Genomic DNA, 15,673 nt, shown 5'->3' on the forward strand with positions numbered 1-15,673 from the left:
GGCCCAATGATGTATACTAGGTCTCTCCTGCTGGCAGGAAATATTTGGGTAGAAATAGCTGAACCCAAAGTTGGAAGTCATTAGAAAAATTAAATTAAAGCGATAATTTATATCCAGATAGGTTTTAACAAAGAATTCAATTAAGAATTTAAAAAATTTCTGGAGTAGGTTAGAGGAAAATAGGATTTGCCTAAAGTATCAGGTCTTTTGATCCGATTCTGGGAACCCTACAAATCAGATAGCTAAAATGAATGAAGATAAAGTGCATATAATAATGCTTAAAATCTGATTAAGCATGATCACAGGACCAATTTTGGCTGAAATAAAATGTATGCTGTGTAACCCTTAGTGCACAAATTAGAGAACTTACGAAATTCTAGGGGAAAAAATAGAAAAGGGAGTTTGGTTTTAATCTGAGGTGTTCAATTTTCCTGAGGAGGAGGTGAAATGATAAATTCCATGCTTTCTAAATGGTTCTCGACTTTGGCTGCATAAAAAGCACACCCACTGCCCAGGCCTTATCCCACCCAGTCAGCAGCATCTCTGGGGGGTGGGACCACCGGTGACTTCTGATGCAGCCTAGGTTGAGAATCACTGCTTTAAATATTCTAAATAAGTGTTTAATAGAAGTGTATGATCATCTATCAATATTTGGAAAGTGGGAAATGATAAAAAGTGATATGAAAGTTTTTTAAACTTTTTCTTCAGTGGGGCTGAGAAGAGTATTAGAGCTGTAGCCTTAAGGTAAACTTTTGATAAATGTGGATACATTGTCCAATATTTGACTGATGGCTAAACATGTTACTAAAGTCATACGGGGCTCTGGTGCTAGAGCATTTCCTGAACATACCTGGGATCTTCTAGATTTAACCATTTCCATCTGGACTGGGAGAACACTGGATCTTATCAGTAGCCCAAGTCCTTTAGTAAAAAAATAACGAATTGTAAATAAACACAAAATAATGGTAAACACCAAGTCTTATTTTTTGATTCATTTTGGCAATGCAACCTTTCAAGCTGGACTACATATATGTCAGAGGCAAGGGAGGTTGCTGTTTTATGGGTCTAAGAGGAACATTTTCTATTAAGATTCAATCTGTAACATTTGCCATATTTTTCAAATAATAAATTGTCATAAATTTTCTTTTTATAGAGCCCCTGTGAGCTCTGTATATTAACAAGTGGGACTCTTGTGTCTCACTTGTATCCAGCCCAATACCCAGCCCATAATAAATACTTAATAAATATCTGTGGAATAACAGTGAAATAATTCTATGCTCGTCTTTCAGTGAATTAAATGAAATGCTATCCTAAATTATTTTTACTAGTTACACTAGTTCCCCCCCACCCCGCGCCCCCGGCCTCCATTTTGCTTTTTGAAGTTTCAGATACCTGTGGTCCACCAAGGTCCGAAACTCTTACATGGAAAATTCCAGAGATGAACAGTTTATGAGTTCTAAACGGCGCGCCGTTCCGAGCAGCTGATGGAATCTCGCGATACCATGTCGTCCCGCCCGGAGGGACGTGAATCACGCTTGTTCCCCACGTCCGTCCCGCCCGCCCGCCAGTGAGGCAGTTGGTGGCTGTCTGGGTTATCAGAGCGACTGGGGTGTCGCAGGGCTCGTGCTCAAGTGACCCTTATTCTACTTAATAACGACCGCAAAGCAAGAGGCGTGAAGCTGGCAATTCCGACACGCCAGAGAGAGGACGCACAGTGCCTCCTTTGAGGGAAACGGCGAAAGTTCTGGACTTAAACAGGAAAGAAAAAAAGGCGTGTGCCGAGGTTGCTGAGATCCACGGTAAGAACCAGTCTTCTGTGATGTCGTGAAGCAGGAAAAAGAAACGGCTGCTCGGTTTGCTGTCACATCTCAAACTGCAAAAGCGACAGCCGCAGCGCGTGGTCAGTGCTTAGTCACGATGGAAAGGCATTAACTTTGTACAATAAGATTTTTGAGACAGAGACAACTTCACGGAAGTTTTGACAGTAGGTTGTCATAGTTCTATTTATTATTCGTCATTGTTGTTCATGTGTTCCTGTGCCTGAGTTACAAGTCAGAACTTGACCGCAGCTCTGTGTGTAGCGGGAAATATATGCAGGACTGTGTGAGGTTTCAGGCATCCACTGGGGGTCCTGGAAGTATCCCCTGCGGACACGGGGGGACACTGCATAACCTAAATAATCTCTCTCTCTCCTCTCTACCTCTCTGTTTCTCTACTATTCGATAGTAAATTGAATGAGCGGGAACAACATATGTCTCCAACTATCCTTTGACTATATACTTGGTGAGAGAACTTTTTCTTCAATTGTGAGTGCATGCCTTTTCTATTCTTTCATAGGTAATAATAATGTCACAAAGAGTTTCACTAAGTTATTTGTATGTAATTATATATCATATTTAAGATCTATCTATACATTTATATGTATAGATGATTATTATACATAAAATGTATAAGATCTACATATCATATAGATATATCAGTATAGATATAGATGTCATATATCATTATATAAGATCTATATATCATATTTATCATATTTAAGATCTAAAGCTATACATTTCCTTATATTTGGTAATTTAAGTTTACAACTCCATTTAATGTAAGATTTCTCCTCCCTGGAGCCCTGGGAGGAACCTGCCTTCAGAGCAGTGTCTGGTGGTTCTGTCTCTTTTTTTCTTCTTTCCTCTGCTACTTTCTGGCTGCTGTTTGCACCCCTTCTGGTGGGGGGGGGAGGGATGGAACTCGTGGACCCCACCGTATCAGATTCCATGCTCATTCCCACATTAATGCACAAAAACCTCAAAAACTTCTCTGATGTGAAAACACACCCTGCATTCCCCCCTGAGACTAAAGGCAATGTCAGTGCCCAAAGTGAAAGTGCGAGCTCTCTGCTGAATGTAGAGATCTCTCAACAAACCCTGTTTTATTCCAGATACAGCTTTTCCTGTCAAAGCTGTATTAATTCCAAGCCTTGACAGCAGAAGTTGTTCTATGATCAGGTGAAGCATAGATCTCCTTATAAGACATAACGATCTAAAGAGTTAAAAAAAAAAAAGAACAAGGAACGAGGAGAAAAGAGAAGTAGATCAGAACATGCAGTAGAAACTATGACGAGTGGTGGAAGGTTGAAGATACGTCTAAGAATACGTGACTGCTAACTCTCTTCGGCTGATAATGTAGATATCGCTAATGCAACAGTCACTCAAAGAGATCAGTAAAAGTTCCTAATGCCCATATTTGTATTAATCTGAGCAAGTCCCCGGACTGGTTTCCATAGATCTGCTGTTCTGTAGGCCTCTTGGACTTGTCGTGTCCTTCAGGAAGCTGCTTGGTGTACGATGTTTATATTTTGCTGTTTCTTTTGTTTCGTTTATTTTGAATTGGTGAAGGCAGCGTGGAGGGCTGGAGAGAGAGGTTTGCAAGAACTCTGGGTGGAAATCGTACTAATACTGTGAACAGTACTCTCCACATGCAAGTAAGAGGAGCCAGACAACATAGGGGTGTTCAGTGAAATGCACCCTTTACCCCAACTTCCCCCCTGAGTAGTAGTCCTGGGAAGGACAAAAAAACAAGTTGCAGATCGGAAAAGACTTGCTTGCTGCCGTGTCTGGGAAAGCGTTTTGGGAGCGGGTGGTGTGAGCTCCGTCTGGGTGGCAGTCCGCATTGGTCTGTGTACCCTGTGTGCATTTTCCACGGTGAGGGGCAGTGCCTTTCAAGTCCAAATAGTGACGTTCGGAAGATCAGAGAGATTGTTTACTTTTTCCACACCCTGCACAGGGCTTCCTGAGACATTTCATCATCATGGCCTGCACTGCCAAGTTTAACCCCCTGGATACTTCCCTCACTTGACAAAGCTTTTAACACTTTGGTTTTAAATCCAGATGCTTTTTTCCACAAACACCTGTACTGTAAATGAGAACATTTTTTCTGTAACTATTTAATAGTCAGTGGCTGACAACACAGGAGCTAAGATAGCTGTTGTCTTAAGTGCAGAGGCATACAGGATGCTCTCAGTCATCCTTTTATGTGACTGGTCTGTTTGTGATCTTTGCCTTTTGGGGGGGCCCAGGATTTGCTGGGAACCAGAGAGCTTTACCACCAGCAAACAATTCTTTTGTATTTTCCCTCACGTATGTGACTTGGAAGCAGGTTTGGGGGTGTGACCGTATGTAGCTGTCGTTATTTTAGATGACTCCCAAAATAGAGGCTGCTGAAGCACTTTGTAAGTGGAAGATTCTAACACCTCTTGGTAATGGTAGGCACGATCACTGAAGAATAAAAAAGCAACTTTTGGGGTCTCAAAGTGAAAAGATAATTATGCCGAACACCGCACCTGGTTCTGCAGGCTTGTCTCATTACAGGAACAGGATACTTAAGGTCTTCATTTCCCACAGTCCTTCGCATCACTGCAGCTTGATCATTTTCTAAGATGTGGCTCTACCACATCTCTCGTGGAGGCGTCCTGCCCCCAGCCACCGCACCGTGTCTTTCCGGGAACTCACATTTCTTCCTGCGTAGAGAGTTCATTTTGCAGTCAGTCTTATTTTGTTCTGTGAGTTTAGTTTCTATTTGAGGGCTGGCATTTCTTCCCCCGTGCATTTAGGACTCTTCACTTAAACAGAAATGAAGTCCTTCTCGAGGGGAGGGACTGTCTTAATAATACCCTAAATACTAAATACCCCCAGTAGTGCTTTGCACATGGAAGGATTTTATTAAGCAGTTTAAAAAATTCATTGCTTTGGATAAAAATTAGTGATCTGACGAGCATCTCGTAGAGGCATCTTAAATGAGTCACTTTATTAGCCTTTGAGGACATGACAGTGGTGTGTCCAGAATGTGAGAAGTGGCTTACACGTGGGACCTGGAATCACACACAGTTTATGAAGTTTCTTAATAGAGGATGATCACGCAAAAGAAAGTGCTCAGCAAATGTGACTTGTGAGTCATCGTATGTGGGAGTCTTTCAAAGCTGGCATTACTTTCGGTGTAGTGTAGAAGCCCATTAAGTGTGTGAGATACACCCAGAAAACCAGGTCTTAAAACTCCTTCTCAGTTGACTCAATCCATCTCTCGTTAGGGGTTTTCTCTCCTTTTCTTTCCTTTGCTTTTTCTTTTTAACAAGTGACTACTGTCTGCTATGCTCTTTCTGGGCCTTTGCCAAGATTTCGTTTCCAATCTTAATAACCAACTTACAAATGCACTTTAATTCCTTGTGGCACCTGTAGAAGTTATCAAGAGCAACTTGACTTTTACTTCTTATTAAGTTAACATGCATACTCTATTGAAAATGTATAGAGAAATCTAATACCTTTCAGGTGCCACTAAAAGTACTTCCAAGCAGTGGTGATTTATTCAGTTTCCAAATAGTATCTTTTCATTCACAAAGAGAAAAGTATCAAATTTCTTAAATGAAATATAATTGTATTATTTTGTAAATTTATGGTAAATATTCTTGGCACTCATCCCATTTATATATAGTTATTTTTAATTTCTAAAAATCTTTTAGTTTTGGGAGCAGTTTTAGGTTTACAGCAAAATCAAGGGGAAAGTACAGAGGTTTCCCACATACTCCCTGTTCCCATAGGTGTACAGCCTCAGCCATGATCAACATCATGCCCAGAAGGGTGCATGTTTCACCAGGTACCAGGATGATCTTACACAGACACGTCATAACAACGCGAGGACCTTAGTGTACCTGAGCATTCACACGGTTGTTGTACGTTGGATGTAAATAGTTACTTTTGACATTATCATTTCATAATTCTCTTAATAAAATATTTGAAAATGATCTATTTCTGATAATTTTTATAATACAACAAACAAAATAGTGTTTTGCTGTAGTTGCCGGTTTATTAACATGAATTTGGTAGTTCTCCGATATAAATGATTTGATAAAAATGAATGATTTACAATGTCACATTTTCATTTCTACTTGCATAAGTTCCAGCATTCAGGAGTTCTCAAAAAGAAAAAAAAAAGAGAGAAAAGAGGTAATAAAATAGGGAATCTCTCTAGAGAATTTCTTTGGTGAAGCATTTACACACACAGACATTTTCATCTCCAAGGCAGTCATCAGAAGTAGGATTTTCATAAGTGCAGATTCAGATGAGTATAGCAAACTAAAATAATATCTAATCATAGTTGTCAGTTTATTATGGAAATATTTAATTTTCCAGGGATTTTGAAATTATTGAGTTATATCACTTTTTATTGGATAAATGTAAGGAAACATGCTTTAAAATATGAGAAATTGGAATCAACGCAAAGCGGCCAGAAAGGAATTACAGGTTTAACCCCACAGGAGAGAGTTCCAGTATAAGGAACATGTGGATATCTGGCCATGGAGCTGGTCTTCACACAAATGATTTTTCGAATCAAACAGACATTTTGGGGGGTTAATTGATGATATTCTATGAATCACCTTTACATTCCAAGACACCTCCCTTTGCTTTCAGAGCTCATGGGTATAATACCCATCAAGTCAGCATTTTCTCCTCTTAAGCTTAATTAAGTCTGAGAAAGAAAACCAGGTAGGTGAACAAATAGGAAGCCGATGAAAAGAGCACCTATTTAGAGAAGGAGCAGTGAAAATATTTCCATTTGTAATTGAGCAATATTACGTTACTGGTGCTAACATCCATGCGCTTTGCTCAAAGGTCATCTTTTCTTCCCAGGCACACAACCAAGTACAGTTCTGGCCTTGTAGTTCACGGGGCCATGTGACTGAGTTCTGGCCAACAAGTGTGGGCCGTCCACGGGTGCCACTCCCAGTGCTGGCCTTTCAGGGGTCTTCCCAGCACTCTGTTTGCTAAGGGGACGGCCAGGGACTAAAGACCTCGTGGAGGTCTCCAGGGCCTCGTGGGTTCCCAGGTCAGCGGATGGCAGACACTGAGGTGCAAGCAGCCTGAATGCCTGAGTCATTTCATGGCCGAAGCTGTGCAAGGACACCACCCAAAGTGGGACGTTGGTGAATGGAAAATAAACTCTTATCTGGGACTTCCCCGGTGGTCCGGTGGTTAAGACTTAGCCTTCCAGTGCAGGAGGTGTGGGTTCGATCCCCAGTCGGGGAGCTAAGATCCCACATGTCTTTGCGGCCCAAGACAAAAAAAAAAGAAAAAACCAACATAAAACAGAAGCAATACTGTAACAAATTCAATAAAGACTTTTAAAATGGTCCGCATCAAAACAATCTTTAAAAAAATAAACGATTACCATGTTAAGCCCTTGTGATACTGGTTGGTTTGTTACGGGGCTTAGTACAAGACTGGCACTTTCTTCTGGGTTCCCTGAAATATTTACGAGACTGCGTCTGCTTTAGGAAGAAGCTAGAGGTGTGTATCTCAAATGGAACGAATGAAATGGGGAGAAGATATGTACACGTATGTGCATTTTTATTTAATACGGGGCTTCTAGTCTTTTAGATCATTCTTTTACTCATCAACTTTGAAAAGGCTTAGCTTAGAAAGTGACTTGGCTCTGCCCTTAAGTTGATCGTAGCTACGTCTACACGGTGCTCAAGCTGAGCGGCATAGGCTGCAAACCTAGGAGCCCCAGTTGGATTATACAGTCAGTTGTTTTCAAAGAAGTAGTCTGTGCGCTGGTGCAGGATTCTGCCCAGTTGCCAAATGACAGAAAGGGATTGCTTCCTTTCCCTCTGATTCTGTGTCTGCCTCAGTCCTACACTATCCAGACAGAGTCATGGTGATCGCCTGAATTAATTAGAGAAAACATTCTAATAAATTCTCCAACATCCCAGCATCTGCCGTACTTGTAACAGTAGTGGCAGAGAGCAGAAGATAACCAGCGGCCCGAATTGGGTCACGTCTCACCTCGAGTGAGATCTGATGTACTTTTCATTTGAACCACTTAATTCCAAAAATATTTAGACGTGGCAAATGTCTAGGGAAACCTTGTATTGGATACAGGTGATTAGCTCACAAGGCTGGGACTGTATCTATTGGGGCGTACGGTTCATCTCAGGAAGTATAGGACAAGGTGGTTTAATCACAGGCTTGGGTTTCTTAATAGCAAAACCAGGGCTCCTGGGGGAAGTGTTTCTGTGACACACGCTCCCCGAATCCATCAGGGCTGCCTTGACTGAGGGGAAATTTCTGGTTGAAATGAATAGCTCCGAGGTGAGAATGAATGCAGCTGCTGTGGTCTTTTAGTGTCGATGCTGGGGGCTGCTCGCTGAACGGCAGGGGTGTTAAACCTGCCAGTCTGGTCACCTTTAGCTTTCGGTGAAGAGGTATCAGGTTACTGCCTGCTTGTGGGACCTCTGCAGCAGTCTTTAAGCAAAAGTTGTTATGGTCCAGTTGGAAGTTAAGAGCTGTGGCTTCCTTTCCTTCTGTCTCTTGTTTAAATCACTAAACTACTCCCTTTATGTATATAATATGCATGCAGTTTCCCCCTCTGGAAATTTAACAAGATACCTCCTATTTCACGATAATTATGTATTCCTTATTTAGATTAGGAACTATTGTGTGTATTTTTTTTAATTTATGCTTCGGGGCCTTGTAAAAAAATTGGTGATTAATTAGTGTAGATTTTGATATTGGAACTAAGATAGCAGAAATAATTAAGAAGTTTCCAATTTAGAAGAAATCAAGAATTTGAAGCAAAATTAAAAACTGAAGTTAAATAATATCATGACATAGTCTTTTGAAATGTCATCTATTGTGTGAATTTAATACACACTTTAAAAAGGAGACTAAATAGGTTTGGTGAGAGCTTAAAAAGAATGGGGCTAGGTGTTTGGTAGCTTGATAACAGATTAAGTATTCTCTAAGCTTGATTTTTATAATTTGTTCTTTTATGCCTTATAGAGAATTTATATTTGAAAGAAAATACTTGCTTGATTTTAGTCGGTTGATGAAAAAGTTGGTAGAATCTAAGGACCCTATCTAGGAGTGAGAGAATGACATTGAGAAGGACATGTGTGTGATTTGGAAACCTATTTCTAATGTGGGATATATCCTATGTACACTTCCCTCTCGGGTCGGGACTGTATTACTAAGAAGTGTGTCTGTTAATGCTTAAACATTTTCAGTCTGAGTAAGACTTTACCTTACATTTTATAATGGTTTTCCTTTTCTTTTTTTTTTTTTGCAGTTCATGGGCCTCTCACTGTTGTGGCCTCTCCCATCTGTTCATATTTTCTCTTTCTTCCTGGTTCAGTCTTGGAAGGTTATACCTTTCTAAGAATTTGTCCATTTCTTCCAGGTTGTCCATTTTATTGTCCATTAGAGTTGCTTATAGTAGTCTCTTAGGATGCTTTGTATTTCTGCGGTGTCTGTTGTAACTTCTCCTTTTTCATTTCTAATTTTATTGATTTGAGTCCTCTCCCTCATTTTCTTGATGAGTCTGGCTAATGGTTTATCAATTTTGTTTATCTTCTCAAAGAACCAGCTTTTAGTTTTATCGATCTTTGATATTGTTTTCTTTGTTTCTATTTCATTTATTTCTGCTCTGATCTTTATGATTTCTTTCCTTCTGCTAACTTTGGGGTTTTTTTGTTCTTCTTTCTCTAATTGCTTTAGGTGCAAGGTTAGGTTTATTCGAGATGTTTCCTGTTTCTTAAGGTAGGCTTGTATAGCTATAAACTTCCCTCTTAGAACTGCTTTTGCTGCATCCCATAGGTTTTGGATCATCATGTTTTCTTTGTAATTTGTCTCTAGGTATTTTTTGATTTCCTCTTTGATTCCTTCAGTGATCTCTTGGTTATTTAGTAATGTATTCTTTAGCCTCCATATGTTTGTGTTTTTTACATTTTTTTCCCCTGTAATTGATTTCTAATCTCATAGCATTGTGGTCAGAAAAGATGCTTGATATGATTTCAATTTTCTTAAATTTACTGAGGCTTTATTAGTGATCCAAGATGTGATCTATCCTGTAGAATGTTCTGTGTGCACTTGAGAAGGAAGTGTTCCCAGAAAATCTGGTGTTTTTGGATGGAATGTCCTATAAATATCAATTAAATCTATCTGGTCTATTGTGTCATTTAAAGCTTGTGTTTCCATATTAATTTTCTGTTTGGATGATCTGTCCATTGGTGTAAGTGAGGTGTCAAAGTCCCCCACTATTATTGTGTTACTGTCGATTTCCTCTTTTATGGCTGTTAGCAATTGCGTTATATATTGAGGTGCTCCTATGTTGGGTGCATAAATATGTAGAATTGTTATATCTTCTTCTTGGATTGATCCCTTGATCATTATGTATTGTCCTTCCTTGTCTCTTGTAACATTTTTTATTTTAAAGTCTATTTTGTCTGATATGAGTATTGCTACTCCAGCTTTCTTTTGATTTCCATTTGCATGGAATATCTTTTTCCATACCCTCGCTTTCAGTCTGTATGTGTCCCTAGGTCTGAAGTGAGTCTCTTGTAGACAGCATATATATGGGTTTTGTTTCTGTATCCATTCAGCGAGCCTGTGTCTTTTGGTTGGAGCATTTAATCCATTCACGTTTAAGGTAATTATCGATATGTATGTTCCTATTACCATTTTCTTAATTGTTATGGGTTTGTTTTTGTAGATCCTTTTCTTCTCTTGTGTTTCCCACTTAGAGAAGTTCCTTTAGCATTTGTTGTAGAGCTGGTTTGGTGGTGCTGAATTCTCTTAGCTTTTGCTTGCCTGTAAAGCTTTTGATTTCTCCATCGAATCCGAATGAGATTCTTGCTGGGTAGAGTAATCTTGGTTGTAGGTTCTTCCCTTTCATCACTTTAAATATATCATGCCACTCCCTTCTGGCTTGTAGAGTTTCTGCTGAGAAGTCAGTTGTTAACCTTATGGGTGTTCCCTTGTTTGTTATTTGTCGTTTTTCCCTTGTTCCTTTCAATAATTTTTCTTTGTCTTTAATTTTTGTCAGTTTGATTACTATGTGTCTTGGCGTGTTTCTCCTTCGGTTTATCCTGTATGGGACTCTGCGCTTCCTGGACTTGGGTGGCTATTTCCTTTCCCATGTTAGGGAAGTTTTCAACTATAATCTCTTCAAATATTCCTCGGGTCCTGTCTCTCTCTCTTCTCCTTCTGGGACCCCTATAATGCAAATGTTGTTGCATTTAATGTTGTCCAAGAAGTCTCTTAGGCTGTCTTCATTTCTTTCCATTCTTTTTTCTTTATTTTGTTCTGTGGCAGTGAATTCCACTATTCTATCTTCCAGGTCACTTATCTGTTCTTCTGCCTCAGTTATTCTGCTCTTGATTCCTTCTAGTGTATTTGTTTTTTGTTTGTTTGTTTGTTTGTTTTTTGCTGTACACGGGCCTCCCACTGCTGTGGCCTCTCCCATCGTGAAGCACAGGCTCCGGACGCACAGGCTCAGCGGCCATGGCTCACGGGCCCAGCCACTCCACGGCATGTGGGATCCTCCTAGACCGAAGCACGAACCCACGTCCCCTGCGTTGGCAGGCGGACTCTCAACCACTGCGCCACCAGGGAAGCCCTTTCTAGTGTATTTTTCATTTCAGTTATTGTATTGTTCATCTCTGTTAGTTTGTTTTTTAATTCTTCTAGGTGTTTGTTCTTTAATTCTTCTAGGTCTTTGTTAAACATTTTTTGCATCTTCTCAATCTTTGCCTCCATTCTTTTTCCGAGGTCCTGGATCATCTTCACTATCATTATTCTGAATTCTTTTTCTGGAAGGTTGCCTATCTCCACTTCATTTAGTTGTTTTTCTGGGGTTCTATCTTGTTCCTTCATCTGGTACATAGCCCTCTGCCTTTTCATCTTGTCTATCTTTCTGTGAATGTGGTTTTTGTTCCACAGGCTGCAGGATTGTAATTCTTCTTGCTTCTGCTGTCTGCCCTCTGGTGGATGAGGCTATCTAAGAGGCTTGTGCAAGTTTCCTGATGGGAGGGACTGGTGGTGGGTAGAGCTGGCTGTTGCTCTGGTGAGCAGAGCTCAGTAAAACTTTAATCCACTTGTCTGCTGGTGGGTGGGGCTGGGTTCCCTCCCTGTTGGTTGTTTGGCCTGAGGTGACCCAACACTGGAGCCTACCCGGGCTCTTTGGTGGGGCTAATGGTGGACTCTGGGAGGGCTCACGCCAAGGAGTACTTCCGAGAACTTCTGCTAACAGTGTCCTTGTCCTCACAGTGAGACACAGCTACCCCCCTCCTCTGCAGGAGACCCTCCAACCCTAGCCGGTAGGTCTGGTTCAGTCTCCCATGGGGTCACTGCTGCTTCCTCTGGGTTCCAATGCGCACACTGCTTTGTGTGTACCCTCCAAGAGTGGAGTCTCTGTTTCCTCCAGTCCTGTCAAAGTCCTGCAATCAAATCCTGCTAACCTTCAAACTCTGATTCTCTAGGAATTTCTCCTCTCTAGGAATTTCTCCTCCCATTACTGGATCCCCAGGTTAGGAAGCCTGACGTGGGGCTCAGAACCTTCACTCCAGTGGGTGGACTTCTGTGGTATAAGTGTTCTCCAGTCTGTGAGTCACCCACCCAGCAGTTACGGGATTTGATTTTATTGTGATTGCTCCCCTCCTACTGTCTCATTGAGGCTTCTCCTTTGTCTTTGGATGTGGGGCGTCTTTTTTGGTGAGTTCCAGTGTCTTCCAGTTGATGATTGTTCAGCAGTTAGTTGTGATTCCGATTCCCTCACAAGAGGAAGTTGGGATTTTCGAAATTATTAATGAGGAAGTGGAAGAGAGTTTGCACTACCAACAGAATGATTGCAGTCCACTTGATGTTTCAAGTAGCTCAAGGACCCTCCCTTGACTCAGCACCTCAGAGACACTCTTCATGGAGTGACTCGTGACCACACCGTGTATGCGCTCGCCACTCCTCTCTGTAGGATGACAGTTCCCAGGTTGGGCATATAGAGATAATAGACACACCATCCATTAATGTTTAAGGAACAAATATGAGTCTGAGGATGTGCTAAAGAGCACTCTTAAAGATCTTAATTAAATGGAGGAAATAATCTTTTACTTATTTTGAAGCATCCCAGTGAGACTTCAACATGAACTTTAGCATGATTGCTTTAGAACGTGCCTGCTTTTGTGTATAAAGGCATATTTTAAGGTACTAGAACTTCTTCCAGAACAGGACACAGAATGATTTAAGAAGGAGAAAGTGACTAGACTTATTATGGTGATCATTTCACAATATATACAAATATTGACTCATTAGTTTGTACACCTGAAACTAATATAATGTTGTATGTCTGTTATACCTCAATAAAAAGCCAAAATGTCAGATGCAGAAAAGAATGAAGATCAGTGAAAATGATAAATATGTGTGTAAGTACATTTACTATTTAAATATTTAAATCAGATATACACAAAAATAGCATTTAAATTTACTTGTGAAGATATTTTAAATATTCTGAAGTCCTTACATTAACTGGCAAAATAATTATTAACATTTGATTTTAATAAGTCATGAACACATGCTCTAATATCTAAGGTGATCATTAAAAGAGCAGAGCAAAGGATAAATCAATCAAATTAATAGTGAGAAAATAATGGATAAATAAAATGGAATGGATAAATAAAATAAAATGGAGTGTTTATTTTTCAATTTGAAATTGGGATAAGGGAGAGAAAAATGACTCAACAACTGGTGATGCAAATAAAGAGTATGTAGTAGTATGGCAAATTTAAACTCAAATTATACATAATTACAACAGATATAGATGGATTTTATACTCATTATAAAAGACAAAGATTATCACAATGAGTATTTTTTAAATGTCGAACTATACTATAAATGTATGACAGTGTTATGGAAAACATCATGCTAGAAAGGTTGGAAGTAAATCGTTGGAAAACATATGCCATGCAGATATCACCAAGAGAACTTGTATAGTGATTCTTCAGACAAAATATTCTTTAATGGAAAAGGCGCTATTGGAAGCAAAAAGTGTTGCTACATATTGATAAAAGGTCGTGTATTTATATGCTCTTCAGAGCATGGCTTTATAATGTATAAAACAAAATTAATAGAGCCAGAGGACCAATAGATAAATCTACAGTAGTAATGAGAGATTTTAGTAGATTTCTCTCAAACTGATAAAACAAAAGATAAGAAGTGAGCAGATTTTAACATTATGATTAAAATGAACTTACAGACCATATATAATCCCCTGCACCAAAAAGTGTAATACACAATTTTTTGAAGCACACATAATATTTTTAAAAATTGATCATATTTTGTGACCTGAACTCTCCAAATTTCACCACATTGAAACCATATAGACTATATTCTTTGATTATGATTTAAGGATGCTAGAAATTAATAACAAAAAGATAATTAGAAAACACTTATATTGTGGTGCATTGAGAAATATACCACTAAATAACCCCTATATCAGGAGAGACTGACAGATTGGGGCTCTCCAGTGGTCTTCTCCCCAGTAAAACTTGTGAAAACGAATTTTTACAAAACCCAAACATTTAAAGCCTGTGGAAATTATTCTAAGGGTAAGTAGGACAAATGCAGGAACATCTGTTTAAGAACATCTGTAAAAATTCAGTGAGAAGGGTATGAATTGGTGATATTTAAACCCAGACTGCTGCTCCCTCCCTCCACCTTTTGAGGTGGGCACTCACTCAAAGCTGCAGCCCAGGACACAGGGGAGCCTCTCTGCTCTCAGAGGGCTTTCTTCCCAGGAGGAGAAGGATGCCATTGTTTTCATCCTGCCCTCAATTACCTGTTGCTGAGCCTAAGTCCCGGGTGAGTGTGGTTGAGGGGTGAGGAGCCCCCTCCCACAGCCCCCCTTATGGAATGGAGGCTCTGCTTTGGGTGCAGTGTGCTGAGATTGCTGGGACCCTGGTCACCCTTTTCCAGGTTCACGAGATAGTGGATATATGCCAGGAGAGACGAGCAGAGAGGTTCATAGAGAAGATGCAGACAAAAATGTTGGAAAGAACGATGGTTTAAACTTTCCAAAATTTATTAAAAACAATAACCTACACATCCAAGAAGCTTACAGAATTCCAAGTAGGATAAACACATAGAGAACCGCAAACAGACATACAAAAGAAAAAATGCTGAAAGTCAAAGATGAGGAGGAAATCTTGAAAACTACAAGAGAAAAAGAAATCACTACTTACGAGGGAATCCCGATAAGATTAACAGCCAATTTCTCAGCAGAAACAATGGAAGCCAGAATACCATTGGATAACATATTCAAAGTGCTCAAAGGAAAACAGCTGTCAACTGTGACTCCTATATCCAGCAAAACTATCTTTCTAAAATGAAGGGAAAATAAAGCATGTCTCAGATAAACAAATACTGAGAAAATTTATTGCTGGCATACCTAACTTACAAGTAATACTAAAGGAAGTTCTTCAGGGTTAAAGCAAGTGACCAGGGTTGTTAATTTGAATCCACATGAAAGAAATGAAAAACACCAGTAACTTAATTATGTAATTATTAAAAAACGATGGAAGTGCGCATTTTTCTTCTTTCTTCTCTTAACTTTATTTTAAAAAGCAATTGTATAGTATAATATGTATATAATGTGTTATTGAGCCTATAACATACAGAAACATAATATATGTGTTACATTTTCCAATAACATTACAAAGGAGGAATACAGTTGTTTTGGGCTAAAGAAATGACTATAAATTAATAATTATAACAATGTATTGTTGGTTTCATAACATTAATAGATACAATATGTACAGCAGTATTATCACGAAAAAGGAGAGAAAAAGGGAATAAAGCTATAT

Source organism: Phocoena phocoena, chromosome 18 (genome assembly GCF_963924675.1).
Source record: "Phocoena phocoena chromosome 18, mPhoPho1.1, whole genome shotgun sequence".
Lineage (NCBI taxonomy): Eukaryota > Metazoa > Chordata > Mammalia > Artiodactyla > Phocoenidae > Phocoena > Phocoena phocoena.